The sequence below is a fragment of the Felis catus genome, chromosome B1 (genome assembly GCF_018350175.1).
Source record: "Felis catus isolate Fca126 chromosome B1, F.catus_Fca126_mat1.0, whole genome shotgun sequence".
Classification (NCBI taxonomy): domain Eukaryota; kingdom Metazoa; phylum Chordata; class Mammalia; order Carnivora; family Felidae; genus Felis; species Felis catus.
In genome coordinates, this window is record NC_058371.1 from 141,868,146 (window position 1) to 141,894,576 (window position 26,431).

Sequence of the window (26,431 nt, forward strand, 5' to 3'; positions counted from 1 at the left end):
TTTAGTAAATTAGTCTGAGCTCCCCTCGATTATGCTTTTTTAAATGGATGAATTATTAAATGCTTTTTCAAATTTTTTTTTTTAATTTTTAAGATAGAGACAGAGCACGAGTGGGGAAGGGGTAGAGAGAGAGAGGGAGACACAGAATCGGAAGCAGGCTCCAGGCTCTGCGCTGTTAACAGAGAGCCCATGAGAGCGTGACCTGAGCTTAAGTCAGAGGCTTAACCAACTGAGCCACCCAGACATCCCTTAAATGTTTTTGTTTGTTGGTTGGTTTGTTGGTTGGTTTTGTTTGTTTGAATCCTGGGTCGGTTTTGTCCAGTCTGAGTCAGTTTTATATGCTGTAGAATATAATATAGTACTGACACAGGGAAACTGAAGGGACTCCTTGAAGGACTGCTTTTTGCTCCTTTTCCTGCTGCCATTCTTGTTGGGACCTGCACACCTGCCCTACATATGCCTTATCACACAGATTATGTATGTCCTCCTCCTTATAAGGGTTAAAGAGTTAATGATTTCTCTGGAGTCTTCCAACACAACAGATAACATCTAAGGAGTGACTGGGAAAGGACAGCATGTACATTTTCTACGACCACTGACGCACCAAGACCCCTGACTCCAGGGCAAAAGTAACCTATAGAAGACAAAAGAGCATTTGGCTTTGTTTTAACCAGCTCCTGGATACATGCGAAGACATCTACACCAGACCACAATCCTCAATAAAAACCCCAGACCCCAAGCAAAGACAAGAGTCATTCTCCTTTCTTTTTTGAATCTCCCAAATACTCTGTATTTGCTCCAGGTCTTCAATAAGTTCTGCTCTCACTTTCCTCCAGCTTGCATTTGAGTTCAATCCACAGACCCTCTTGGTTGGTCCTGTGGGACTTAGGTCCTTGGACCCAGCCAGCCTGAATCAGTACTAGCTGAGACATTTTCTTATCTCCGGTCCAGAATTCTTTGAAGCCTATCCACTGTCATCTCAAACCATTATTTAAAACTTGACTTCTTGCATTACATATGGAAATATAATGGAACGCTTTACTTTATTAGGTTTGTATCGTACTGAGGTTGTAATGCTCAAAATGGAATTTCCGTTGTCAAGAAAATGTTATACTTATCTTTTAAAGTCCTAAAACTTTTAAGACTACTTTGTTCACTGGGAAATCTCACAGAGCCCATTTAAACTTTGCCATGGTCTAGTCACTGCAGGCTTAAAAATAATGATAAAGAAAAGATGGTCTTGTTGCATTTGTACACCCTATTAACCAACTGCCAAGTAATCAGTTAACCAAATTAACTGAAACTTTCCAGTGCCTCTGTAAACATATTGACTGATTTCCATAGCACCCTTGAAAAGCTGGCTAGTAATCTTGTAGCCAGAGCACAGGGGTGCAAGAGCTCCTGGCCCCGGGGTACCAAACAGACCATGTTTAGTTGCTTGCAGCTGATAAAATCCAAAGGCAGAGAGAGGAGTGATGGTGAAACAAGAAAAGAATTTAGCTCAGTGAGGCAACACCAGGAAGATGATGGACTAGCATCTCATAGACTGTATACAAAGTGCCAAAAATACTTTCAGGTTTATATAAGGAAAAGGTGGGGCACAGATGCGTGAGTATGTACAAGCAAGCAGGGAAGGTCAAATGGATTATTGTCTTGGAGTCAATCACAGGTGGGGTCTTGCTGGCTCAGGGCAGCCTTTAGTGCTTGAGGGAGTAGTTTCAGTTCCCTTCTGGGCACGCTTTGCCCTCTGGGTTTTCTGCCTGAGCCCAGAGACCAGCTAGAAGAACCCAACTAGAAAATCTGAGGTCAAAATAGAGGCAACTGAAGTCCTCTTCCAATCTCTTCTGTAGTCTGCCCACTATTTATCGCCTTAGTGAAGTTTTATACCTAAGAGTTCATTGTTTTCCCAGATCTCCTATGCTTGTTGATGAAATGTGTGTACAAGAAAGTTATTTTTTTAAGTTTATTTTTATTTATTGAGAGAGAGAGCAAGCAAGAGAGGGACAGAGAGAGAGGAAGACAGAATCCCAAGCAGGCTCTGCACCATCAGCGCAAAGCCAGATGCGGGGTTCGAACTCATGAATTGTGAGATCATGACCTGAGCCAAAATCAAAGCTGATGCTTAACCGACTGAGTCACCCAGGTTTCCCTAGAAAGGTATTTTTAATATTGAAATGAATGAGTGCTTTAGAATTTTGTTAGAGCTGCTAAAAGCTGCCAAATTGGGGGTAACAAGGCAACTGTAAACATATGGAAAAAAGAATAAAAATCTAGAATTCTTCCTTCAGATTGTGCCACAAGGTCTTGTTCCATTTTAATGCAAATACCTCACTCTCTATGTGCTAGACCAATGTTCTAACGATTAACATATATTAACTCATTCTTTTATGAGATAAGTATTATTATTACTCTCATTTTACAGGTGAGAAAATTGAAGCCCAGAAAGGTTAGGTAAGATACTCTAGATAATTACATGGTGGAGCCCACTTTTTTAACCTAAGAAGTCTGAGCTCTAGGTGAAAACACTGGATATCATAGGCGATGCATTTTATGTGTGTTTTATTAAAAAAAAAAAAAAGACAATTTAGAACAACAATCAGCAGATCCATACTCAAAGAAAAGTTTAGCAAATGAATGAGTTCTACACATTTTAAATTTTTTAAAAATGCTTATTCATTTATTTAAAGAGAGAGAGTGTTCAAGACTGCAAGATCAAGACCTGAGCCAATATCAAGAGTAGGATGCTTAACTGATTGAGCCACCCAGGCACCCCTATATATTTTAAATTTTAAAAAATCTTTAAGGTATGAAGTTATCATTTATTCTATTTTAAAAATTTTAATGTTTATTTATTTTTGAGAGAGAGAGAGACAGCACGAGCTGAGGAGGGGCAGAGACGGGGGGTGGAGGGGGGGGGGGACACAAGAACCTGAAGCAGTCTCCAGGCTCCACAGAGCCCAATGTGGGGCTCAAACTCAGGAACTGTGAGATCACGACCTGATCCAGAGTCGGATGCTTAACCAACTCAGCCACCCAGGCACCCCGAAGTTTATCATTTTATGTGATTAACTAGCTACTCATTTCAAATGAGTTAAATAAGAAGCTTTCTTCTATTAAAAGAGGTAAAACATTGGGGCACCTGGGTGGCTCAGTCAGTTAAGCATCTGACTTCCTCTCAGATCATGATCTCAAGATTCACGAGTTCCAGCCCCACATCAGGCTCTATGCTGACAACTCAGAGCCTGGAGCCTGCTTCATTCAGATCTTGTCTCCCTCTCTCTCTGCCCCTCTCTCACTTGCATTCTCTCTCTCTCTCTCTCTCTGTCAAAAATAAACGTTAAAAAAAATTTTTTTAATAAAAAAAATAAAACAAGTAAAACATTGAGTCACATGTTTAAAAGTTATTAAAGAAGACAATTTAGGTTATGCAAACAAAATGAACACTTCATGAAGTCTTCTCTGGAGAACTGTAAAACGGGGTGGAAGACAAGAAGCTTTTATAGGATAAGGAAGAAAGAACAAAAAAAAAAAAATGAAAAATAGAAAATATCTGATCAGCTGGGGCCAAATAGTCAACCTTGTTTGGGGTGAGAAGGCCCAAACTGGCTTGGCATTTGTTGACCAACTAACTGATATAGTATGCTGCTGGCTGTGAGAAATAAGCCAACTGCCCCAATCAAAGGAGGGTCACGGAGACTCGGAGCACAGTGAAGAATAGCTTTAATCAACCTTCTTGCAAGAGCAAGTGTCTGACAGACAGGCACACTTGGGGCAGTTTCAGCAGGCAATTTCTTTCCTAGTAAGCAAGTTCCTTCCCTGATTCCTCATTGGCTGAGTACTACAGCTATTACAGCCTTACCCAGAAGTCGCCTATGCCCACGTAGGGAAAAAAAGTACATTCCTTGAGGTGACACAGAGACTTCAGTGTTTTGGCAAGTGCTCATTGCAAAGCCCGTGAAAATAAGCCTGTGAAATGGAGAGGGGAAGAACAGGAAGTGAAGTGTCTAAGGGTTTGGGAACTTCAGTGTAGGGGGGCGGTGCTTGTACATATTTCCAATAGGTTGTAAACCTATTTTTAACTAGACAGCACAGCTTTTATTTGGTACTTCTGAAAATGAATCATCTCACTTACTTCTCACATGGCCAAGTGGAGCAATTACAGGGACACGAAAGTTAATTGTTATTTCACTTTGCTGACATGGCATCCCATGTAGTAGCTGCTCCATCTTGGGTCTAGGAATCTGTTTCACCACACACTAAAAAATAGAATGTTTTCTCCTGAGAGAAAGAATAGAATTTGGCATTTAAAACAACAGAATAGCCTTTTCAACAAATGATGTTAGGATGATTGAACATCTAAATGCCGAAGAAATGAACCTTAACACCTATCTTACACCTTACACAAATTACTCAAAATGGAACATGTCTCTAAATATGAAACACAAAACTAAAACTTCTAGAAGTGTAGGACAAACTCTAGGTGATCTTAGGTTTGGCCACAAGATGTTAGATAAAAACACCAAGGGCACAATCCATGAAAGGAAAAAACCTGACAAATTAGACTTTATTAAAATTTTAAAATTGTGTTCTGTGGAAGATATATTAATAGAATGAGAAGACAAGCCACTCACTGGGAGAAAGTATTTGCAAGCCATGTAGCTGATAAAAGACATATCCCAAAGTCAAGTATTGTTAATAAAGCCAAATGGACAATTTGTCCATAAATTTTTGCTAAGTGTTTGACCATGGAAAAAAAAGGTAGAGTTCTGGAACGACAATTACTGGTTAGAGAATATGAACAACTTAAAATTTATCTCTTATTTTATTTATTAAAAAAATTTTTTTTACTGTTTGTTTGTTTGTTTGTTTGTTTGTTTTTGAGAGAGAGAGAGACAGAGTGTGAGCAGGGGAGGGCAGAGAGAGAGGGAGTCACAGAATCTGAAACAGGCTCCAGGCTCTGAGCCATCAGTTCAGAGCCCGACCTGGGGCTTGAACCCATGAACAGTGAGATCATGACCTGAGCCACCCAGGTGCCCTGAAAGCATGCATCTTAACTTTTAAAAAGTGGTAATATTTTATCTTTTGTGGCAAAATTAATTATTCTATGAAATCCAAATGAGGCAGAGGCATTAAAATAAGAATGAAAGAGGACTTCAGCTGCCTGTATTTACCTCAAATTTTCTAGTTGGGTTCTCCCTCCAGCTGGTCTCTTGGGTCAGGCAGAAAACCCTGAAGGCAAAGCATCCCCAGAGGGGAACCAAAACTACCCCCTCAAGCACTAAGGACTGCCCTGAGCCAGCAAGACCCCACCCATGATTGACTCTAAGACAATGAACTTTTGACCTTCACTGCCTACCTGCACATACCCACCCATCTTTGCCCCACCTTTTCCTCATATAAACCTGGAAGTATTTTCTAGCACTTTGAGACTAGTCTCACTAGCACTTTGAGACTAGTCTTCCTGATGTTGGTCTCACTGAACTAAATTTCTTTCTTGTTTCACCACTACTGGTTTCTCTGTCTTTGGGTTTTGTCAGTGGTGAGTGGCCCAACATGGTCTGCTTCAGACCCCGGGAGCCAGGTACTCTTGCACCCCTGCACCCCAGCTACAAGAAACATTGAAAAGGAAATGAATATAATTGAATCAGACACATAGTTGAATAAAAGCAGAACTAGGATTTGAATACTAAAGAAATATTAATAATGAACTCGTATGTAATGCTTGTTATTTGCTAGTACTGCTCGACACATTTCACATATTTAAACTCCTTTTATTCTATGACAACCCTGTGACTTGAGTACTATTGTATATTATGCCCATTTTATAGATTAGGAGATTGAGGCATAGAGAGGTCTAAAAAAACTTGCCCAAAGTTACATGGCTAGTAAATAAAGAAGTGCCATTTAAGCACAAGGCTTGGCTCCAGTGTGTTTCACTGTATATGGTCATTGAAGTCAACAACCATCCCTCAAATATCTACTATACACAAGGCATTGTATAAGACATTACAAGAAAAATAAAAGAGTTTTACTCATGAGAAATTCATAAGGTTATGGGAGAAACCTGCAGCTAACTCACTTTGGTAACAAGAGAGAACGCCTTAGCCCAGGTGGGGAAAATCTCAGGTTTCTAATGAAAGTTGAGAAATCATTACTGACTTGAAGAATGTGTATGTGTGGAAACTGATAAGGATGTAAAAAACACTCAAAGGAGGCTGAACTTTAGGTAAACTGTTGATTGAAAGCCCTGATCATTAAGTAAATAACATTTGAAAAAGTTGGCTTTAGGCTAATTTATTTTCGTTAACCCATTTTAGGCAACTGCTTTTGTTTTTATTTGCTTGCTTAGAAGGATTGGTCTTACACGAAAGTCTTCTTGAGCACCAACTACGAAAACAAGTGAGAGTCTGGAGATATATGTATGGCTATAATTTGATACCTTAAGGCTGTGGGTCAGAATCCTGACAAGGGCTTGTGAAAACACATAATGGGTCCCACCCCTAGATTTTCTTTTTCTTTTTCTTTCTTTCTTTCTTTCTTTCTTTCTTTCTTTCTTTCTTTCTTTCTTTCTTTCTTTCTTTCTTTCTTTCTTTCTTTCTTTCTCTCTCTCTCTCTCTCTCTCTCTCTCTCTCTCTCTCTCTTTCTTTCTTTCTTTTTTACTGATTTCTAATTCCTTCTTTAAAAAATTTTTTTAATATTTACTTATTTTTGAGAGAGAGAGAGAGACAGAGTGTGAGCAGAGGAGAGGCAGAAGACAAAATCGAAAGCAGACTCCAGGTTCCAGGCTCCAAGCTGTCAGCACAGAGCCTGACGTGGGGCTCCAATCCATGAACTGTGAGATCATGACCTGAGCCGAAGGCAGAAGCTCAACTGACTGAGCCACCTAGGGACCCCTGATTTCTGATTTCTTTTGATGATCATTTTATATCTAGGAAGGTATAGTTAACATACTAGTAATAGATTATATTTATTGAGAACTTACTTTGACCTAGACATTATTTTAAACACTACTTTTTTTTAAGCTCATGTAATCCTTACCACATCTCTGAGCCAGATAATGATTTTTTAAATTTATTTTTTAAATATAATTTATTGTCAAATTCATTAGGTGTAGAGCTCACCGGAGAACTTCCAATTCTAACAAGTTTCCAGGGTGATGAGGTAACTCGGATGCTGCCTGTAGAAAACCGCACCTAGAGAACCACTGCCGGGGGGGGGGGGGGGGGGGGGGGGGGGGGGGGGGGGGGGGGGGGGGGGGGGGGGGGGGGGGATCACTAACTGGGAGGAAGGTTGGTATTTGGGAGGCCTTCACAGCTGACTTTGTAATGAAAGGCATTTGTAATGAAAAACAGGGAGTAGTGGATTTGGGAAGCGGTTGGGCATTTACAAAAGCAGGGACTATCAGAAAGGATTCTGGGAAGGCAAGTGGTGTAGGATGTTTGAAAGTTAGGAAAGATGGGTGGGGCACCAGATGGAAAATGCAGCCCTTGCCTGCTAGGCTATGCAGCTTGGCTTGTCACTGAGTTCTTGGGAATTAAAGGTTTTTAATAAAGACAAGGGAGAAACAGTAATAACTTAATCCCCAAACTCCTTTGACACCCATAAAAGTTAGGGATACTGGTCACATTCCTTAAAAAATGAGAAAAATAAAACTTAATAATGCAAAACTACTAAAAGCAATTATTTCTAAGTGATCTCTTCCTGAACAAAAGTCTGGAAGGGGGTTGCATCTTCCAAACAGAGGGTCTTACTTCTATTAGGCTTTTTATATTAGAAACTCGAGACAAATTTATTTAATGTTGTAACAACATTTAAATAAAAGTATTTCATTTTTTCCTTCCTTTCCAGTTGTAGCTAACTACCTGGGAGGGGAATATAGTTGATTTTTTCTAGGCAGATTTTGACATTTAAAATAATGCATAAGCCCAAGGGGTAGGAATTTTCATTACTTAGGTTTACTTTCAGGAAATCAAATTGCTGTTTGTATAATGTTATCCAGCAGGATTTGTTCCATATTAAAAATCAAAAGGACATTGTAAATGGATATTAATAATGCCTCAAATATATTTAAATCTTAGTGGGGAATTAAAGCCAGCACAATGATAATGTACATTTGTCAGTGATTATACTGAGACATAATGCTAGTCAATACGTCAAAGAGGCAGGTAAAGCTAAGAACAAGAGTTTGGATTTGAAAAAAAAATAAAGCACTCAGAAATCACTCATAGAATTCATGTTTGAAATACGACTATGAGACAAAAGGGATTTTGTGCCTATTAGTCAAAAGCTTTAGTTCAACACTGATGTCCCCCAATCACTTGTACTGGTGCTTAGCCTAGAAAAGGTCCAGGCATTAACTGGCAGGAGCCAAGGGTGGATTGTGTTCTAAGAGTCTCATTCTACAAAGGAAAACTTTTAATTTCCAGAACAGTTTGTAAATGCAACTGTGAATGCCTCATTCACACGAACAGTAAGTGGAAGGGAAAATGCTACTCAGAACACAGAAGGTGAAGAGAGGTAAATATCCAAAGCCAAAGAAATTGAATAAAAACTCATGTGAACATGAAATGAAGTGAGGGGGAAAAAAACCTCACTTCTGCATGCAAACACATTTCCCCCTCGAGAAATTTGGTTAATTCCAAAAAACTGTGGGAAAACACTCGATAAAAATGTAACAAGGAAAGGCAAAGAAAGGAAAACAAATTTACTCAAAGCCGATCTTCCTTCAAAGTATAGCTATCAAAACCAATACTTTTTTTTTTTTTCAGGAAGAACCATTCCATCAATCTTAAAAATGTGAAATTCAGTAAAATATAGCAAAGAAATCTCAGTAACTCAGATCCATTTAAACTTTGCTCATATTCTCTGTCTCTCCTCTGTTTCTCTCTTTGTAGGCATAGGTCAGAAGGAAATTATATTTTGGCACTGGAGAAGAAATGTGAGTTTGTACATTTAAAGAGTGCAGAGCCTAGAAAATAGTGATCACGATCTTTACTGTAGGTAAGTTGTAAGCCAAGATGCTAACCCATACCTGTAGCAAGCAGACATTTCTTATCTGGCTTAGTCTTTCACGTTTTCCTACCAAGCATTTACAAATGACCCACTACTCCTGCCATGGAAAAGAGCACTGCAGTTTTATTCCTTTGTTCTGGGGAAGCAACAGGGCTAGGGGGGACAGTCAAGGGAGACAGGACCAGTGACCACCAACTTGTCTTTGCCACTCCTTACCTTTAGCATCTTGAGCAAAGCAATTATTCATTCATCCATTCATTCCCTTAATCACTCACTTTGAACTCAAATAATGGCACCAGAGAAGTAGTTGTGAGGAATGACTAACTGGATAATACTCAAGTGCTTTGCCAACAGAAAATGCTTTATTTAATCATTTCTTTAGAAACTGAGATATCATCTACAACTCATTTGTCAAGTCAGATTTTTTTTCACAATCAACTTATTTGTTAACTCACATTTCCCTGAAAATAAGTAGAAAAATTTTAAGGATAACTTTTAGAGAATACTGTAAAATCTTTTAAGTTACTAGGAATCTTTACCCAGGAATCCCAATCCCTGGGACTTACCACTGGTAACATGTTTACTCATCCAGACTTTGTTTTTCTGCACACTAAATTATAATAGATGACCCAAGAAAGTAGAAATTTCCAAAGTACTCGGAAATCTGACAATCAAACCTCTTATATAATTGAAGAGAACCAAAGAGAATCTTAAGCTACCAAAGATTGCCAACAGTCTATTTCCAGTGTTGTAGGCTTCTCCAAGATGTCTGGTGGTCTATTGTGCTTCCTTGCCACACTAGTATATGAGTAGCATGGTACAGAGAAAATCTCTCTTCAACTCCTTCCTAGTCCTGTTGATGACCATAAAAGAATTGAAAACTTCAAAATAATCACAGGGTCAACCTTTGATCATCACTCTTCACAGGGCTTTAGCTGGTCCTTAACGATTCCTAGACTTGAGTCATAACACCACATGTTGGGTACCTCCAGCGGGGAGGCCTCTAACATGCCCCCTTTCCTGGGCAGCCCTCTCATTCTATTGGTATCTGAGAGACCTTCATAATTCTGGCCAAACACATATATGAAAAACAGGCTGATATTCCTTCCTTCAATGAGTGTTTCTGAACACTTGCTTTCTGTCAAAGAATATTTAAGAAGGAATACCCTGAAAGGATCTTAAGGCCAAGTTTCTTATTTTATAGATAAGAAAATTGAGGTCCCAGAAGTGAAGAGATTTTTCCAAAATTATACAGCAGCCTGTTAAGCAAAGTCAACTCAGGACCTGGGTCTATATCCAGGTTAGATAAGTAGAGCAGTGAAAGAAGCTTCCAGAAGGTGAAAGCTTCCCAAGACAATAAAACAAGACTTGAAAAAAAAAAGGGCAATATTATAAGATAAATATACAAAATAGAGCATGAGGAGGTGCTTACCAATCCTTGATGACTTCCACAAAATTGCTACTGAGAGCAGAAAAATAGAGCAATGTACGAGAAACATCAAAGGCAAGATTAACCATTTAGTCTCCTGAGTAAAACATGCTTTGTGCCCCCATGTAAACTGCTTATAAGATATTTTAGATCAAAAGATTTTCCAACAGCCAGAACAAAACCCAGCGCTAAATTCCAGGAGTACCTGAAGATCCTATTAAGGTCTACCAAGCATCTTAAATCAGGTTCTCTTCTCAATTATAAGGATTAAATTCATGCTGACATATTTCTATTCTAAGGCTCTCTTTGCCTTATGCCACATCTTAGTCTACAAATATATAATCTTAGGAATATGATAGAAAAATATGATAAAAAATATAGCTGGTAGAGATTTTAACTCGCATTTTAAATGACCTTACTGAATTTTCTTAATTGATTTTGATTGTCATACTCCTTGAGTGACAAATATCCAACTCACAGACACCCAGGATACAAAAATAGGCTGTTAGACCACTATTTTATTATTTTATTTTATATATTTAAAATTTTTTTTAAATTTATTTTTGAGAGAGAAAGGCAGAACGTGAGTGGGGGAGGGACAGAGAGAGGGAGACACAGAATCTGGAGTAGGCTTCGGGCTCTGAACTGTCAGCACAGAGCCTGATGTGAGGCTCAAACTCATGAACTGTGAGATCATGACCTGAGCTGAGGTCGGACACTTAACCACCTGAGCCACCCAGGAAACTCTTTTATTTTTTAAAGTAAGCTCTACGCTGTGGAGCCCCATGCAGGCTTAGACTCACAACCCTGAGATCAAGACTTGAGATGAGATTGCAAGTCAGATGCTTAACCAGCTGTGCCACCCAGGCACCCCTGGACCACTATTTTAAAACTAAACTTTGGGAGCCCGTGGGTGGCTCAGTCGTTCAAGCGACCCACTCTTGGTTTCAGCTCAGGTCATGATTTTGTGGTTTGTAAGATCAAGCCCCTCATGGAGCTCCGTGCTAACTGCACAGAATCTGCTTGGGATTCTGTCTTTCCTACTCTCTCCATCCCTCCCCTGCTCGTGCACACACGTGTTCTCTTGCTCTTGCTCTCAACATAAGTAAACTTAAAAAAAAAATAAAACCTAAACTTTCGGAAAAAAAAATTTTTTGTTAGTTGGGGTCTGGTCTTATGTGAGAGGCACAGAGAAGAAAAGTGTTTAAGAAAATTTGTTTATCATTGGTTGATTGGCAGTTTGCCTTTCAGTATGGCAGGCAGCTAAGTGCATGAGACTTTTGAGACTTAGTTTTATATGATTTAGACATATGTGAGGCGAGTGAAGAATTTTGGAGGTAATATTATAAAGTCTTTCATTTTTACTTCATTTTCAGTTTGTCATTGCTACCTAATCCTTCTATTTAAAAACTCTGATGATTTCTATTCATTTACCTTGACTTCAAGAAATTGTCAAGGTGCCCCATGCTGTTTCACGGAGACAAATACCTAATTCTACAGAATTTCATTTGAATGAAGAGCCAGATCATTATTATATTCATTTAATAATGTAATAGCCCCTTAATTCTCCAATATTTTCATATTTGGTGTTAATTCATTGGCATAGACAATGGGTGTTTTCATTTTAAGCAGTCTTAAACAGACCTCATTAGAAAACACTCTTTGGGTCCAAGGCAATTATGCAATTATTTGGGTCCATGGAGTTCATCTCCTGGGTTTCTCTAGCTTCTATGCTTCAAACAGCACTCTCCTTCAGTAGTTACTAAAGTCTAGATTCTACATGGTGAAAAAGTCTAGTCTTAATGGTTAAACATATAATCTATACTAATTTTCTATCATAAGGGTTTAGTGAAAAATATTTATACAATAGAGGTTATGGTTCAGAAACTTCAAAATAAGTAAAACCACACTTAAATTTAAATATAAATGACCTGGCAAAATAATGTATAGCATTATTTATTATTATTATTATTATTATTATTATTATTATTATAAGCAGAAGAATCATGTCCTGAGGGTAAGAATACCTGAATTTGAGACCTAGGTGTACCGCATACAAGCAGAGCTTGTGAATTTGGAGATGTCATTGGCATCTCTGAATTTTGAGACCTAGGTGTACCGCATACAAGCAGAGCTTGTGAATTTGGAGATGTCATTGGCATCTCTGAATTTTCTTATCTGCTAAAAATGACAGTTATGATGATATAACTCTGATTTCTTCAAAACAATGCTGTTGTAAAGATCAAATGAGCTGATTGTTCATTAAAAAGTTTTGAAAATTGTAAAGTGCTATGCAAAATCAGAAATATAGTAACAAAATATTTGTTAAAAAATGGAAAGTAATATCTCATATTCTTTTTTTCACCAAACTGGAGAAAACTGGAGGGGTTTGGAATGACATTATACTTTCTTGCCTCAATTCTCTTTGTTGGACCTTTGCTGCACAACTCAAATTTCAGGTAACTATGCTTATTTTTTCTGACTTTAATGAAGCAATATTGATTATATGATAGTGTGCCTATGTCCACCCTTAAGAATTTTAACCAGCTTCTGTAATATATTATGTGTTAAAGGGAAAAAACACATTAGGCACAGATTCTTCTTTTTTTTTAATTAATTTTATTTAAATCCAAGTTAGTTAACATATAGTGTAATAATGGTTTCAGGATGGGATGCCTGGGTGGCTCAGTTGGTTAAGCATCAGACTTTGGTTCGGGTTATGATCTCATTGTTTGTGGGTTCAAGCCCCATGTCAGGCTCTGTGCTGACAGCTCAGAGTCTGGGGCCTGCATCGGATTCTGTGTCTCCCTCTGTCTCTGTTCCTCCCCTACTCACACTTTGTGTGTGTGTGTGTGTCTCTCTCTCTCTCAAAAATAGATAAACATTAAAAAAATTTTTTTTGTGTGTGTGTCTCTCTCTCAAAAATAGATAAACATTAAAAAAATTTTTTTTAATAAAAATGAAATGGTTTCAGGAATATAATTCGGTGATTCATCACTTACATATAACACCCAGTGCTCATCCCAACAACTGCCCTCTGTAATGCCCATTACCTATTTAGCTCATCCCCCCACCCACCTCCCCTCCAGCAACCCTCAGTTTTTTCTCTGTATTTAAGTTTCTTATGGTTTGCCTCCCTCTCTGTTTTTATCTTCTTTTTCCTTCCCTCCCCCTATCTTCATCTGTTTTGTTTCTTAAATTCCACATATGAGTGAAATCATATGATATTTATCTTTTTCTGACCAACTTATTTCTTTTTTTATTTTTTTTCAACGTTTATTTATTTTTGGGACAGAGAGAGACAGAGCATGAACGGGGGAGGGGCAGAGAGAGAGGGAGACACAGAATCGGAAACAGGCTCCAGGCTCTGAGCCATCAGCCCAGAGCCTGATGCGGAGCTCGAACTCCCGGACCGCGAGATCGTGACCTGGCTGAAGTCGGACGCTTAACCGACTGCGCCACCCAGGCGCCCCAGTGACCAACTTATTTCACTTAGCATAATACATTCTATTCCATCCACATTGTTGTAAATGGCAATGTTTCATTATTTTTGTTTGCCAAGTAATATTCTAGTGTGTGTGTGTGTGTGTGTGTGTGTGTGTGTGTGTGTATACACCACATTTTCTTTATCCCTTTATCCATTCATCAGCCAATGGATGTTTGGGCTTTTTCCATAATTTGGCTATTGTTGATAATTCTGCTATCAACATTGGGTGCATGTGCCTCTTCAAATCAGCTCTTTTGTATTCTTTGGATAAATACCTAGTGATTGGGCAAAGACTTTCACTTTACTAATAAAACATTTTCTTAATACCCCCTCGGGAAAATATAGAGAGGGTTATTCTATTAAAAGTTAAGAATGGCCAACCTAAAGTACAGAAAACTTTTTAAAAAATGAAAAGCAACCAAATTTGAGAGATAATCAAAGAAAAGCCTCCAGGTGAGTCTTCTCCCAAGTCAAGAAGGATGTATTTAAATCTTACTGAAAAGAGAGAGGAAAGAGCTATTAGAACAATAAGAATTGTTGATAAGAAAGAATATAAGAATGGTGTCAAGGGAGCGAATCAGGCAAGGAAGATGAAGCACAAAAGCACAAGTGTTCTTAAGGGACAGAGAAATTGAGAAATGCTTACAAAAAGAGAGAAAGGTAATGAGATAGGGAACTTCAGATATCCCTGAGGTTACACATTAAAGAAATAGTTATTTATGTCTGTGTCTATCTCAGCCACTAAATTTTTAGCTCCTTGAAGCAATTCATAGATGTGTCTCCCAGAGCAACTAGCTTAGTTCCTTGTTCATAAGAGGTACTCAATAGGTACTGAGTTGAACCTGAATAAAATTTACCTATATGGTATGTTGGATGCTGGCTATGAAACACAGTGGTAAGTACAAAGCAAGACAAAACTCATTAAGTGAATACTGGCTCATTTATTCATTCTACAAATTCTTCATGAGCACCATGTGCTAGGAAGGCTCTGAGGATAAAGCAATGAATCACATGTGTTAGGATTCTGTTTTCTTTACAAAAATATAACCCAGATCTTCCAAGTTTAGTATTAGAAGAATTTCCAGATGATCAGGAGATAGTTGGACCACATGGCCATGGTTTTTTCCTCTGGCCTTCCCTTGTCATGGAGTCTTTAAATTCGCTGTCATTGAGACAATCATACTGGGGAGGGGCTGAAGATCTCCTTTTTGGCACTCTGGCGCAAGCATGGGCAAATGACCCTCTCCTGGTTTCCTGTAATGCACTTAAATAGTCTATTAAAGATTGGGGGGATACAAAAGATAACCTAAATAATAGCTAAATAATAGCATGAATTTCAATAATCTGGGTTGAAGTTATACCATGACTCCAAAGCTCCTGTGCTTCCATGGAGGGGGGGGGGGGAAAGACAAAAAACAAATAGATTTTGGGGTGCCTGGGTGGCTCAGTCAATTGAGCATCCAACTCTGGATTTCTCAGGTCACGATCAACTCAGGATTTCAGCTCAAGTCATGATCTCACAGTTTGTGGGATCCAGTTCTTGCTTAGTGTGGAGCCTGTTTGGGATTCTCTCTCCAGTCTCTCTCTCTCTGCCCCTCCCCCTCTCTCAAAAAATAAAGAAATAAACATTTAAAAAATAACTTAAAAAAAAAGAAATCAAACAAATCTTATCGATGTTCTTCCTTCTTGGCTCTCCTTTTGCTAATATATCGTGGATCATGGGAGACATCCTTAATAGGAATCACTCAAGAGTACGCTTACAAACACTCTGACTCCTTGACCTTGGAGGTCAAATGTTACTTCATAACAATTTTGGGCCCACTCTCTCAGAAAAACTTTCCTGCCTGAGGAGTAGCCCCTTTCCTTGGCAAGGATCAACAAGAAGATTTAGTTCTTCAGACTGCATCACAACACAATAAACTGAACATTCTCTCAAGAGATACATACATACAGTAATAGTAGAGGTGGGAAAGTTAGTTCTGTATTATAGAGTACTACACTGTAATTTCCTCTTTCGTTTATATTTAGGGAAATGTGCTCTGTGTTTATTAAAATAATAAGAATAATGGGCACCTGTGTGGCTCAGTTGGTTAAGTGTCTGACTTCAGCTCAGGTCACGATCTCATGGTTCGTGGGTTCAAGCCCCGTGTCGGGCTCTGTGCTGACAGCTCAGAGCCTGGAACCTGCTTCAGATTCTGTGTCTCCCTCTCTCTGTGCCCCTCTCCTACTTGCTCTCTCTCTCTCTCTCCCTCAAAAATAAATAATAAAAACATTTAAAAATAAAAAAAAATAATAAGAATAATATAAAACGAAGTTTGTAGGTTGAGTCTAGATATCCCACCAAGTTCTGTATGCATAGCATATAGAAAGGAAAAAGACCTGTACATACACAGGTTCAAAATTTGAACCTTCATTACTTTGTCTCAAAGCACTCTGTGAAGGGGAAGATGTTGTGGAGAAAAGATCGATGGGAAGAAAAGCTACCCTTTAAATGTCTCCTATGTGCTAATATAGTTGTAGCAACACTCACAAATATCTCATTGTGTCTTCCTGACAACACTGTGAATTCAGCTCATTTTATATGTGTGGAAAACAAAACACAAAGGATCTAAGTGAAGAAGTCTGTTCATGTTTAGCTTATAATTATTGTGTTAAATTAGATTGAACTCAGCTTCATGCAGTCACTCAGTGGATATTTACTGTGAATTTACTATGTACAAGCATTACAATGTATCGTAGGGGAAACAAAGTGATGTGCATTTTCTGTCCTCAAATTACTTCCATTTTAGTAATGAAGGAAAAAAAGCACTCCACTAATGAGGATGTTATTCATAACCACTGAAATAATATTTTCAGATGATAATAGTGAGATTAAAGTAACCATCCATCAGTTTTTTAAAAAGCTAATGGCTAGGGAGGGAAAAGAGGCAATGAACATGTAATAGGATACTCCCTGGACATGTTGGTTCAGGTTAAAAATTCTCAAGCTCCTTTAAATATGAAATTTGCTCAGTTATATTGAGTCACTCATTCCGAGACTGCCTGGGGGTAGGGACATTAATTAGAACCAATTGTAGCAGATCCAAATCTAACACAGATCTCCACTTTAAAAGGCAGGGGGGAGGAGGGAGTGGCAAACAGACTTATATTTCCAAAAAAGAATTATTCTAGAAAGATCAAAAAGGAAAGGCAATTAAGGGAAGCTGCATCAGGAAGTAAGAAAAGCACTGAACAGAAAGAGAATGGCTGCTCTAAGAAGTAATAAAAACGATATCTGGCAATATATTGTAGCTAAGCACTTGGATCTAAACATCAAAAACACCTGGATTTGGATCCTGGCTCTCTTGAAGAAGGTTATTTGACATCTTTGAGTCTCAGGTTTCTTATCTGTAAAATAGGGGAAGACAATACTATTACTTACCTTGATATGGTTGTTGTAAAGGTTAAGTAAGCAAATACAAATAAAAAGTCTGGGATATCGTAAGCGCTCCGTGAGTGGTTTTTATTACAATTATTCAGTGATTTAAAGAGATCGTGTCCTTGAAGCTGGTGAATCGATAGTGATCCACTAGTGCCATACTAATTCAATGGAATGCTAAGCAATTTTATTTTTTTTTTATTTTTTTTTCAACGTTTATTTATTTTTGGGACAGAGAGAGACAGAGCATGAATGGGGGAGGGGCAGAGAGAGAGGGAGACACAGAATCGGAAACAGGCTCCAGGCTCTGAGCCATCAGCCCAGAGCCCGAAGCGGGGCTCGAACTCACGGACCGCGAGATCGTGACCTGGCTGAAGTCGGACGCTTAACCGACTGCCCCACCCAGGCGCCCCAATGCTAAGCAATTTTAAAATATATTTTACAACTGCAGGTTTTTTTTTTAAATTTTTTTTCAACGTTTATTTATTTTTGGGACAGAGAGAGACAGAGCATGAACGGGGGAGGGGCAGAGAGAGAGGGAGACACAGAATCGGAGACAGGCTCCAGGCTCTGAGCCATCAGCCCAGGGCCCGATGCGGGGCTCGAACTCACGGACCGCAAGATCGTGACCTGGCTGAAGTCAGACGCTTAACCGACTGCGCCACCCAGGCGCCCCTACAATTGCAGTTCTTAATTGGTATGTCGCCACTCATGGATAGGGGCATTTTGAGAACTTGTAGGAAAGGTTTTTGGACAACACAAACATGAGAGTGGCAATGGGGAGTGATTCTTGGGATTAGTGGACAGCAACTAAGGACACTATCTGTCCTATAATTCTCAGGAAAGTTCTCCACATAGAAAGGTGATGCCCATGCATCCTACATGATTTTCAAATGTCCCTTTAGACGTTAGGGTAGGTAAAAAAGAAAGAAACCCTGAAATTCTGTATAATGACCTAAACCTAGAACTGAACTCCATTTTTTCTCCCATGGTTAATATGAATTTTCTAGAAATGCAGCTACTATTTAAATGTAAGGAAAAATGTGTGTTGTTTTCCTTGGAATTTTACCAAGGATAGTTCATCATTTTGGGAATAGTCTGTCACTTGACAATGTTACTCCTATGACAAATCAATACATCTAAATATCAGTCTGCTTTTTTGGCTATGATATTTGCATTAATGCTACATATAAGTACAAGCATCTAACTTCTTCATTATGCCTTCTAAAAAACTCATGTCTAAGCACTTCATTATATTATTTCATTATAAATTGCCTTGCTTTTATTTTATTATCCTATATTTTATGGCTAATGCATTATATTGGTTTTTAAAACTTGCTTATGTTCATTGAATATATTACTTATGAATTTCATCTCAGGATAATAAGGAAGGCAAAATAAAATATTTGCTATTAGAAGGGAGTGTTGGGTCTAAATGGAGTGGAGAACCATGCTCTAGGATTTAATGGCAAGAAAATGTATTAATAACATAAGGTCACCCCAAGAGACCCAGATTAGCTAAAGCAATCTTGAAAAAGCAAAGCAAAGCTGGAGTCATCAACTAGACTTCAAGTTATATTACAAAGCAGTAGTGATCAAAACAGCATGGCACAAAAATAGACACGTAGATCAATGAAACAGAATAGAGAGCTCAGAAATAAACCTATAAATATATGGTCAGTGAATCTTCCACAAAGCAGGAAAGAATATCTAATGGGAAAAAGACAATGTTTTCAACAAATGATGTTGGGGAAACTGGACAGCAACATGCAAAAGAATAAAATGGAACCATTTTCTTATACCATACACAGAAATGAATTCAAAATGGATTAAAGACCTAAATATGAGACCTGAGTCCATAAAAATCCTAGAAGAGAGCAAGACAGTAACTTCTTTAACATCAGCCGTAGCTACTTTTCTCTAGATAGGTATCCTGAGGCAAGGGAAACAAAAGCAAAAATAAAGTATTGGGACCTCAGCAAAATAAAAAGCTTCTGCACAGCAAAGGAAACAATCAACAAAACTAACAGGTAACCTACAGAATGTGAGAAGATATTTGCAAATGACATATTTGACAAAGAGTTAGTATCCAAAATACATGAAGAATTTATATAACTCAAGATTCAAAAAACAAATAATCCAATTTAAAAATGGGCAGAAGACATGAACAGATATTTTTCCAAAAAAGACATACAGCTGGCCAACAGACATGTAACAAAGATGTTCAACATCACTTATCATCAGGAAAATGCAAAGCAAAACTACAATGAGATATTACTTCATATATGATATCAGAATGGCTAAAATCAACAACACAAGAAACAACAGGTGTTGGCAAGGATGTGGAAGAAGTGGAACCCTCCTGCACTGTTGGTGGGAATGTAAACTGGTGCAGCCCATGTGAAAAACAGCGCGGAAGTTCCTTAAAAAGTTAAAAATAGAACTACTCTATGATCCAGCAATCGCACTACTGGGTATTTACCCAAAGAATACAAAAACACGAATTTGAAGGATACATGCATCCTTATGTTTATAGGAGCATTATTTACAATAACCAAATTATGGAAACAGTGCAAGTGTCCGCTGACTGACAAATGGATAAGGAAGATGTGATACACACACACATACAAAATGGTATATTATCCATGTAAAAGAATGAAATCTTGCCATTTGCAATGACATGGATGGAGCTAGAGAGTATAATGCTAAATGAAATAAACCAGTCAGAAAAAGGCAAAGACATTTTAGAAGTAGAGAGTGAAATAGAGGCTCTTTTCACATTAAAAGATTGTTCTTTTTCATAAAATCAGTAACAAAAAACAGATTTGGCTGCTCTGTTCAGTTTAAAATATTTTATCTGAAAGTTATTTATAGAAAACCAACACAATGCCAATAAAGAGCACAGTGTAGATATACACAGAATGTAATATTATAGAAGGAAAATAAATTTAAAAATTAGATGATTTGAAAGGCTAGATACATTGTGCTTTCCTGGTTATTTTGAGGATTGGGCCACCAATAGAGAGAAGCTAAATAAAAAAGTGGCGTATAATTCTGGAAAGAACACAAGTAACAAATTTCTCTCTGTTGCAGAAAATAGCATAATCTCTTTAATGATTATTTTAGAGGTCAACTGCTAGAAGTTCGCCAAAAATTGTTTTGCGTAGGTGTATCAGCAGTTGGTATTAGTTAAAAAAAACCCAAACCAAAAATCTAAGGTTTAACACTTAAGGAGTTATTCTAGACTATCTAAATCTCAAATTTCAAAATGTAAATTATTTAATGTGTGGAATATCTGTTGCAAAATTTTAACATCTAGTTTATTTGCCCTGCCATACGATGCACTTCTGGGCCACAGTTTTCCACATGATATGTCAACCAGATAATATGTGTCTTCTAACAAGAAGCAATGTGATGTTCAGAGTATACTTATGAAGTATTCTAGCCAAAAATATTTAATTTGAATTCATTAAAATGTTATATATAATAGCCAAGTTACAGAAAACACAGGGGAGAGTGGAATAAACCAAATGATAACACAAGGAAGAAATTAGACAAACCAGAGAGTGTGCTATTCTCCAGGACAATTGTACCAGTTTCTTCAACAAGTCAAGGTCATAAAAAAAGGGACAGTACTAGGTAAAGAGAGACTTGGCCCTATTAACTGGATGCAAAAGACATTTTTGTTTCATTAAGAAATTTTTAAGACTGTATTCTATGTATTATATAAAATAAACATTTACTAAAATAGTTGGACATCATTGGCTGATAAAAGCAGACTACAAAACAGCATATATGGTCTGAGTTCATTAGTTTAAAAAAATATACAGAAAGAGAAAATTAGGAAGCACACATCACTGTTAAATGAAGTGGAAATGTAATATTAGTTTTTACTTTGTCTATATTTTCTACAAAGCAACTTCATTAATAAAGGACTATTCACAAAAACAACAAAATATATGACCCTCAAGGGAATGAGTTTCCCCATGGAAATACCAGGCTGTATATTGGGAAGGGAATATTACAAAGGCTAAGTTTTTCTGAGTCCTGATTTCACAAGTGAATGTTGGACTTATAGTCTCCTACAAAACGTTTCTCTCCCACCCCATTCCTATCCCACTTCTTCTACCAATTATTTCTGGGAGTCTTTCACAGTTTAAGAGTAAACTCTTCTTGTCTCCCAGAGACACACAGAAAAAAGGATTTAGGCTTCATTCTCCATTCTAGGAAATGTTGGGTGGAACCTTTTCTCTGTTGGGCCCCTTTCTCACTAGGCGCCCCAAGGACAGAGGTGTGGCAAACCAACCAGATGGGCTAGAGCTTGATATTCACTAGAGCACAGTTCACTGGTGGGTAGGGCTGCTGGGTCTAAAGTGCAACTCTGCATTTTTAGTTTTTAATTAATTCATTAAATAATTAAATATCAGATGGAGCAGATCATGTTTCTAGATCCAATATGTTATGTTAGCAGGACATCTGGGCAGAGCTTCCTTAGCACCACACACCATGAGGATGCGGCCCGTCAGCCTCTGTTCCACCTGTAGTTGCCTATCCACCATACTCTCTCTTGCTGTCCAGCTTATATGCAATGGGGCAAGTCAGCCAACTAGCCATCTTCCTTTCCGTGGAAGGAAACTTCAGCCCAATAATATAGCTAGTTCAGCAATCTCTTCAGCACAGTATGGGACATATTTTTTGAGGCTATACTAAATGTACTTTGTTGACAGGAAAAAATCCCAGAAAAATGTAATTGGTTTCTGAAAGAAATATAAAAATGCTTCATAGAAATTCCATAGAAATTTTAGAGCACATGAGATATCCACTCCTCACAACACTTTAGGAAAATTATGGTACTATGCGTGCTCTCAGAATAACATGCCAAGTAGTATAATTTTGATAAAATGTACCTGTCTTTCTACCTCTTTGTTTCTTTATACACTCCTACCTGTCTATGTTAATTAAAAAGCACATAATCAGAATAAAAACAAAAGTAAATCCAGAGGCTGCACATCTACATTTTTGGGAAATTTGGAAGTTCATGGAAATTTTTTATCTGAAAAATCATCCCTGTAGCAACTGACTATAACTTTATTAACAGGTTCACATGTCAATGTGAGGCCTGGATTGACGTCATGTAATCTCTCTATGATTTCGATCTCTGGCTCACGCTTGCCACACAGAATTGCAGGTTGCCCTGAAAAATGAGAACAAGAAAAACAAAAAGGCATATCCTCCTCAATGTGGTTAGCATGAGAACACAGTGACATTGGTATTTTTGGTAAAGTAGTTATATAGGTCAACCCATGTATTAGCATATAGTTTCTTCTATCCACCAAAAGAGTTGGTCAGGTGAAAATATTAACTTAATTGATTGGACAATTGCACATCCTGTACTATCAAAGGAAAGAAGGAAGGAAGAAAAAATTAAGGTAGGTGAGTAGGTTTGTTCTGGGGAACTGATTCGGATGTGCTATCAGAAAATAAGGCGTTCTAGGGGCGCCTGGGTGGCTTAGTTGGTTGAGTGTCCGACTTCAGCTCAGGTCATGATCTCACAGTCTGTGAGTTCGAGCCCCGCTTTGGGCTCTGTGCTGACAGCTTGGAGCCTGCTTCAGATTCTGTGTCTCCCTCTCTCTCTGCCCCTCCCCTGCTCATGCTCCATCTCTCTCTGTCTCAAAAATAAATAATAATAATAATAATAATAATAATAAACAAGGCATTGTAGTTCATAACTATGAAATTCATTGCAGGAAGAGAGCCAAAATAGACATAACTTCTTTTGACCATTTATTTGTCTTATTGTAATAACATAATTACAAGGCATAATAATATATAGCATTTTTTGTTATTTATTATGCCTCATAATATTTATACTTGGTATCTTAAAGGTGAAGATAAGTTGTTGATAACTTGAAGATAAGTTGTTTAGGGTATGTAATGTCTTGATTTTATTCCACCATTTTTGATAGATGAAGAAGCTGGGAAATGATAATCCTGACAAATTGCCAAAGGTAGCAAAGGTATTTAATGACAGAATTGGAAGTAAAGCACAGCATTCCTGCCTCCTAATTCAGTGCAAACAGATGTGTCTATTTCCACAAATTTTTTCAGGATATGGTTATTTGGAGATTTCTGGTGAAGAAACTTATTGAATTAAACACGTACTTTAAGTATTTTTTACTTGTCATTATGTCTTTTAATTACATCAATGTGGTTTGCTTTTATGATTTTTTACTTCTGATAAGATCTTATGGAAGAAAGTACAGTAACTGCTCCTTGAAGGTATCTTTGAAAAAAATCATATTATGACTCAAAATAATATAACTCAGCACAAGCCTATATACTATATTAATTAATTTAGTCAAGAAACCTTGAATGTCTACTATTGTCAGGCCTAAGAGTTACAATTTCAGTTGTTTTCATGCCAACCTTGCAAGTACATATCATACTTGTATTTCAGATGAAGTTAAGCAATTTGTCTGGTATAGTGAGTGGCAGAGCCAGACTTTGTACCTTGTCTTGGCCCATATCTATCTTACTCCAAAAGCCATAGGATTTCTGTACCAAATTAATATGTCAGGGCCTTTCAGAGTGCTTTGGGTATTCAGATGGGGAGGAAGACATATCTGGTTTACATCGAGTAGAGCTTTACAAAGGAAGGAACATTGGAACTGGTGCTTGAAAGATACTCATGTTTTGATTGTGTAGAGATAAGACATTGAGAAGTGAAAGTCAAGAACAATGTCAAACAAAGGAACAGAGTGGGAGTCAGGGTATATGTAGGGAACAAGTTTGGATAGAATTTAGGGTAAGTGAAGGAAAAATGTGCTAAGTTTGAAAAGGTGTCTGAATCCAGGTTCTTTTTTTTTTTTTTTTTTTTTAATTTTTTTTCAACGTTTATTTATTTTTGGGACAGAGAGAGACAGAGCATGAATGGGGGAGGGGCAGAGAGAGAGGGAGACACAGAATCGGAAACAGGCTCCAGGCTCTGAGCCATCAGCCCAGAGCCCGACGCGGGGCTCGACGCGGGGCTCGACGCGGGGCTCGAACTCACGGACCGCGAGATCGTGACCTGGTTGAAGTCCGACGCTTAACCGAAGTCGGACGCTTAACCGACTGCGCCACCCAGGCACCCCTGAATCGAGGTTCTAAAGATCCTTGAACAAAAAGGCACTGCGGTGCCTTTACTAATTACCATTGACTTAGAAATATAGGTAGGAGGGGCGCCTGGGTGGCTCAGTCAGTTAGGCGGCCGACTTCGGCTCAGGTCATGATCTCGGGGTCTGTGAGTTTGAGCCCCGCGTCGGGCTCTGTGCTGACAGCTCAGAGCCTGGAGCCTGTTTCGGATTCTGTGTCTCCCTCTCTCTGACCCTCCCCCGTTCATGCTGTCTCTCTCTATCTCAAAAATAAATAAACAAACAAACAAAAAAAGAAATATAGGTAGGAATACAAAACACACAGTCCTAAAATTTTAACGGTAACAGGGTTAGGAGTATCACCCTCTTCTTAAGGGAACTTTTTTCTTTTTTTTAATAAAGCATAAGAGAATCTTTCTACTTGATAGAATTTACATAAGAGTATTCAGCATACTAAAAATAAACTCTACTGATCTTCTAGAGAGAGAAAGAAAGAAAGAGAGATTTTTGGTTTCAAAAAGTAGACCATGGAAGTTTTATTGAAAGTGTCTTGTTTTAATTTAGATAAACATAATCTTAAGTTTGCTTTGTTAGAGTTTAAACTTTTAGTTATGAAACTTAGTACAAAGCCTTAACGCTATTTCTTTGGACTCATCAACCATCCAATGTTGAAATGATGGATTGTATGTATGCTGCACCTATACTGAAGCTGCCCAGTGTTTGTATTTATGGAGGCAGTGTGTTTAACTGAAACACTCTTTGCCAGCTTCCCTTTCAACTAGTTGTGTCTTGTCATTAAGTGTGGGCCAATGAAATCTAAGGAAGTATTTTTAAAGTGGGTCTTCTGGAAAGTGCTTAGAGATCACGGTAATTTTTGCCCTTCTAGGAAGATGGATGGAATAGCTGAAATCCCAATGACCATAATATCTTAGATAACCTGTTTGGTACCTGTGAACAGACTATAAACACCTGTCTTTGCAGATGAATTAGAAAAATTCCTCTTCTGGGCAACTGCATTCCCTTGCAGTATATAGATCCCACTCACTTCTTGGTTAAGTGCCTTTGCACTGGCAAACTACACAACCATATGAAATGGCCCTGACAGCTTTATTGATTGGCCACTGAGGCAGGAAATGAAGCCATGTTTAAGGATAGCAGAGAGGAGACTGATCCCTGCTGACCATGGATGTGCCACATCAGCCCTGAATTGACTACTACTAGATTTATTTTATGTGAGAAAAAAATAAAATTTAGTTTAAGTTATGGTTATTTCTGATTTCTTGTATAGCAGCTAATTGCTAGTAAATTCAGACCACATGGTATGTTTAAGTGCTACCAGTAATTAATTAATTATAAAGATGTTCCTTGAGCATTATATATCATTCTTTGCTGTGCTAGAAACAAAAACAGGGCTTAAAATTGAAGATGTGAAGGACAGTTACCTTCTTACATATATAATTACAGTATACCATGATATGGTTGCTCGATTTGCATATTGCACGTAGTAATCTGGCCAAGAAGTGAGTGTGGGCTGGGCTTTGATAGACTGCATTCATACAGACGAGGAATCTTTTCTAGTTCATCTCCACAAATGAGATTCAACCTATAATAATGCCTTATTGTACTTTAGTCCAGTGATTTCCAAACTTATTTTGCAGCAGTTAGCCTTCTTTGAAAGAACCCATATGCAGAAACAATGTGTTAGTCTGGATGTTTTGGTTGTAGAGGTCTAGCTCAAATTAGTTTGGATGTAGAAGAGAATTTACTGGTTAATTAACCACATACATTGTAATAGAAGCGGGCCCAGTGTGCTAAGGAAACACACAGTAGGGCTTTTAGAAACGGCTTTACAAAGAAAGTGATGCTTGAGCTAAATCTTGAAGGATGATTTCAAGAGGAGGACAAAATGGGAAAGCATACTATGTTGAGTAAGCAGGTAGTGTGAAGATATC

General features: G+C 38.0%; 1 long non-coding RNA gene across 1 annotated transcript in view; it reads left to right on the plus strand.

Moving 5' to 3' along the window:
* LOC123385032 overlaps positions 1–23,516 on the plus strand; it is a 38,819-nt gene extending 15,303 nt beyond the window's left edge. The window contains exons 2-4 of the long non-coding RNA XR_006596996.1: positions 8,895–9,000; positions 12,817–12,900; positions 23,313–23,516. This is a non-coding gene — a long non-coding RNA (uncharacterized LOC123385032). The remainder of the gene's footprint in view (positions 1–8,894; positions 9,001–12,816; positions 12,901–23,312) is intronic.
* The last annotated feature ends 2,915 nt before the right edge of the window (positions 23,517–26,431 follow it).